Raw genomic sequence first — 5,525 nt, forward strand, 5'->3', positions numbered from 1 at the left:
CGCCAAGACAGTGCGTTTCTCACTGTTACATGCATTTGAATGGGGAACTCGACCGAAACAAAGTATAGGTTTTCATTATGTGAATAACTTTGAAATCTTAGCTCAAACAGCTGCAAAACCTGTTTTCCCAGCACGAGGACCTTGAGTTCTATAAGATAAAGCCATAAACATGTGTATCCGAGTCTTCTATCAAAAGTTACAGCTATTTATATGAAGTTGTACAAAAACGCTTTCTTTCGCCAAGACAGTGCGTTTCTCACTGTTACATGCATTTGAATGGGGAACTCGACCGAAACAAAGTATAGGTTTTCATTATGTGAATAACTTTGAAATCTTAGCTCAAACAGCTGCAAAACCTGTTTTGCCAGCACGGGGACCTTGAGTTCTATAAGATAAAGCCATAAACATGTTTGTCTGAGTCTTCTATCAAAAGTTACAGCTATTTATATGAAGTTGTACAAAAACGCTTTCTTTCGCCAAGACAGTGCGTTTCTCACTGTTACATGCATTTGAATGGGGAACTCGACCGAAACAAAGCATAGGTTTTCATTATGTGAATAACTTTGAAATCTTACCTCAAACAGCTGCAAAACCTGTTTTCCCAGCACGGGGACCTTGAGTTCTATAAGATAAAGCCATAAACATGTGTATCCGAGTCTTCTATCAAAAGTTACAGCTATTTATATGAAGTTGTACAAAAACGCTTTCTTTCGCCAAGACAGTGCGTTTCTCACTGTTACATGCATTTGAATGGGGAACTCGACCGAAACAAAGTATAGGTTTTCATTATGTGAATAACTTTGAAATCTTAGCTCAAACAGCTGCAAAACCTGTTTTCCCAGCACGGGGACCTTGAGTTCTATAAGATAAAGCCATAAACATGTGTATCCGAGTCTTCTATCAAAAGTTACAGCTATTTATATGAAGTTGTACAAAAACGCTTTCTTTCGCCAAGACAGTGCGTTTCTCACTGTTACATGCATTTGAATGGGGAACTCGACCGAAACAAAGTATAGGTTTTCATTATGTGAATAACTTTGAAATCTTAGCTCAAACAGCTGCAAAACCTGTTTTCCCAGCACGGGGACCTTGAGTTCTATAAGATAAAGCCATAAACATGTTTGTCTGAGTCTTCTATCAAAAGTTACAGCTATTTATATGAAGTTGTACAAAAATGCTTTCTTTCGCCAAGACAGTGCGTTTCTCACTGTTACATGCATTTGAATGGGGAACTCCACCGAAACAAAGTATAGGTTTTCATTATGTGAATAACTTTGAAATCTTAGCTCAAACAGCTGCAAAACCTGTTTTCCCAGCACGGGCACCTTGAGTTCTATAAGATAAAGCCATAAACATGTGTATCCGAGTCTTCTATCAAAAGTTACAGCTATTTATATGAAGTTGTACAAAAACGCTTTCTTTCGCCAAGACAGTGCGTTTCTCACTGTTACATGCATTTGAATGGGGAACTCGACCGAAACAAAGTATAGGTTTTCATTATGTGAATAACTTTGAAATCTTAGCTCAAACAGCTGCAAAACCTGTTTTCCCAGCACGGGGACCTTGAGTTCTATAAGATAAAGCCATAAACATGTGTATCCGAGTCTTCTATCAAAAGTTACAGCTATTTATATGAAGTTGTACAAAAACGCTTTCTTTCGCCAAGACAGTGCGTTTCTCACTGTTACATGCATTTGAATGGGGAACTCGACCGAAACAAAGTATAGGTTTTCATTATGTGAATAACTTTGAAATCTTAGCTCAAACAGCTGCAAAACCTGTTTTCCCAGCACGGGGACCTTGAGTTCTATAAGATAAAGCCATAAACATGTGTATCCGAGTCTTCTATCAAAAGTTACAGCTATTTATATGAAGTTGTACAAAAACGCTTTCTTTCGCCAAGACAGTGCGTTTCTCACTGTTACATGCATTTGAATGGGGAACTCGACCGAAACAAAGTATAGGTTTTCATTATGTGAATAACTTTGAAATCTTAGCTCAAACAGCTGCAAAACCTGTTTTGCCAGCACGGGGACCTTGAGTTCTATAAGATAAAGCCATAAACATGTTTGTCTGAGTCTTCTATCAAAAGTTACAGCTATTTATATGAAGTTGTACAAAAACGCTTTCTTTCGCCAAGACAGTGCGTTTCTCACTGTTACATGCATTTGAATGGGGAACTCGACCGAAACAAAGTATAGGTTTTCATTATGTGAATAACTTTGAAATCTTAGCTCAAACAGCTGCAAAACCTGTTTTCCCAGCACGGGGACCTTGAGTTCTATAAGATAAAGCCATAAACATGTGTATCCGAGTCTTCTATCAAAAGTTACAGCTATTTATATGAAGTTGTACAAAAACGCTTTCTTTCGCCAAGACAGTGCGTTTCTCACTGTTACATGCATTTGAATGGGGAACTCCACCGAAACAAAGTATAGGTTTTCATTATGTGAATAACTTTGAAATCTTAGCTCAAACAGCTGCAAAACCTGTTTTCCCAGCACGGGGACCTTGAGTTCTATAAGATAAAGCCATAAACATGTGTATCCGAGTCTTCTATCAAAAGTTACAGCTATTTATATGAAGTTGTACAAAAACGCTTTCTTTCGCCAAGACAGTGCGTTTCTCACTGTTACATGCATTTGAATGGGGAACTCGACCGAAACAAAGTATAGGTTTTCATTATGTGAATAACTTTGAAATCTTAGCTCAAACAGCTGCAAAACCTGTTTTCCCAGCACGGGGACCTTGAGTTCTATAAGATAAAGCCATAAACATGTTTGTCTGAGTCTTCTATCAAAAGTTACAGCTATTTATATGAAGTTGTACAAAAACGCTTTCTTTCGCCAAGACAGTGCGTTTCTCACTGTTACATGCATTTGAATGGGGAACTCGACCGAAACAAAGTATAGGTTTTCATTATGTGAATAACTTTGAAATCTTACCTCAAACAGCTGCAAAACCTGTTTTCCCAGCACGGGGACCTTGAGTTCTATAAGATAAAGCCATAAACATGTGTATCCGAGTCTTCTATCAAAAGTTACAGCTATTTATATGAAGTTGTACAAAAACGCTTTCTTTCGCCAAGACAGTGCGTTTCTCACTGTTACATGCATTTGAATGGGGAACTCGACCGAAACAAAGTATAGGTTTTCATTATGTGAATAACTTTGAAATCTTAGCTCAAACAGCTGCAAAACCTGTTTTCCCAGCACGGGGACCTTGAGTTCTATAAGATAAAGCCATAAACATGTGTATCCGAGTCTTCTATCAAAAGTTACAGCTATTTATATGAAGTTGTACAAAAACGCTTTCTTTCGCCAAGACAGTGCGTTTCTCACTGTTACATGCATTTGAATGGGGAACTCGACCGAAACAAAGTATAGGTTTTCATTATGTGAATAACTTTGAAATCTTAGCTCAAACAGCTGCAAAACCTGTTTTCCCAGCACGGGGACCTTGAGTTCTATAAGATAAAGCCATAAACATGTTTGTCTGAGTCTTCTATCAAAAGTTACAGCTATTTATATGAAGTTGTACAAAAATGCTTTCTTTCGCCAAGACAGTGCGTTTCTCACTGTTACATGCATTTGAATGGGGAACTCCACCGAAACAAAGTATAGGTTTTCATTATGTGAATAACTTTGAAATCTTAGCTCAAACAGCTGCAAAACCTGTTTTCCCAGCACGGGCACCTTGAGTTCTATAAGATAAAGCCATAAACATGTGTATCCGAGTCTTCTATCAAAAGTTACAGCTATTTATATGAAGTTGTACAAAAACGCTTTCTTTCGCCAAGACAGTGCGTTTCTCACTGTTACATGCATTTGAATGGGGAACTCGACCGAAACAAAGTATAGGTTTTCATTATGTGAATAACTTTGAAATCTTAGCTCAAACAGCTGCAAAACCTGTTTTCCCAGCACGGGGACCTTGAGTTCTATAAGATAAAGCCATAAACATGTGTATCCGAGTCTTCTATCAAAAGTTACAGCTATTTATATGAAGTTGTACAAAAACGCTTTCTTTCGCCAAGACAGTGCGTTTCTCACTGTTACATGCATTTGAATGGGGAACTCGACCGAAACAAAGTATAGGTTTTCATTATGTGAATAACTTTGAAATCTTAGCTCAAACAGCTGCAAAACCTGTTTTCCCAGCACGGGGACCTTGAGTTCTATAAGATAAAGCCATAAACATGTGTATCCGAGTCTTCTATCAAAAGTTACAGCTATTTATATGAAGTTGTACAAAAACGCTTTCTTTCGCCAAGACAGTGCGTTTCTCACTGTTACATGCATTTGAATGGGGAACTCGACCGAAACAAAGTATAGGTTTTCATTATGTGAATAACTTTGAAATCTTAGCTCAAACAGCTGCAAAACCTGTTTTCCCAGCACGGGGACCTTGAGTTCTATAAGATAAAGCCATAAACATGTGTATCCGAGTCTTCTATCAAAAGTTACAGCTATTTATATGAAGTTGTACAAAAACGCTTTCTTTCGCCAAGACAGTGCGTTTCTCACTGTTACATGCATTTGAATGGGGAACTCGACCGAAACAAAGTATAGGTTTTCATTATGTGAATAACTTTGAAATCTTAGCTCAAACAGCTGCAAAACCTGTTTTGCCAGCACGGGGACCTTGAGTTCTATAAGATAAAGCCATAAACATGTTTGTCTGAGTCTTCTATCAAAAGTTACAGCTATTTATATGAAGTTGTACAAAAACGCTTTCTTTCGCCAAGACAGTGCGTTTCTCACTGTTACATGCATTTGAATGGGGAACTCGACCGAAACAAAGTATAGGTTTTCATTATGTGAATAACTTTGAAATCTTAGCTCAAACAGCTGCAAAACCTGTTTTCCCAGCACGGGGACCTTGAGTTCTATAAGATAAAGCCATAAACATGTTTGTCTGAGTCTTCTATCAAAAGTTACAGCTATTTATATGAAGTTGTACAAAAATGCTTTCTTTCGCCAAGACAGTGCGTTTCTCACTGTTACATGCATTTGAATGGGGAACTCCACCGAAACAAAGTATAGGTTTTCATTATGTGAATAACTTTGAAATCTTAGCTCAAACAGCTGCAAAACCTGTTTTCCCAGCACGGGGACCTTGAGTTCTATAAGATAAAGCCATAAACATGTGTATCCGAGTCTTCTATCAAAAGTTACAGCTATTTATATGAAGTTGTACAAAAACGCTTTCTTTCGCCAAGACAGTGCGTTTCTCACTGTTACATGCATTTGAATGGGGAACTCGACCGAAACAAAGTATAGGTTTTCATTATGTGAATAACTTTGAAATCTTAGCTCAAACAGCTGCAAAACCTGTTTTCCCAGCACGGGGACCTTGAGTTCTATAAGATAAAGCCATAAACATGTGTATCCGAGTCTTCTATCAAAAGTTACAGCTATTTATATGAAGTTGTACAAAAACGCTTTCTTTCGCCAAGACAGTGCGTTTCTCACTGTTACATGCATTTGAATGGGGAACTCGACCGAAACAAAGTATAGGTTTTC

Source organism: Aulonocara sp. 'chitande type north' Nkhata Bay, linkage group LG11, assembly GCF_057382095.1.
Source record: "Aulonocara sp. 'chitande type north' Nkhata Bay isolate Kocher_YH1m ecotype deep benthic linkage group LG11, A_spYH_male_GT1.1, whole genome shotgun sequence".
Lineage (NCBI taxonomy): Eukaryota > Metazoa > Chordata > Actinopteri > Cichliformes > Cichlidae > Aulonocara > Aulonocara sp. 'chitande type north' Nkhata Bay.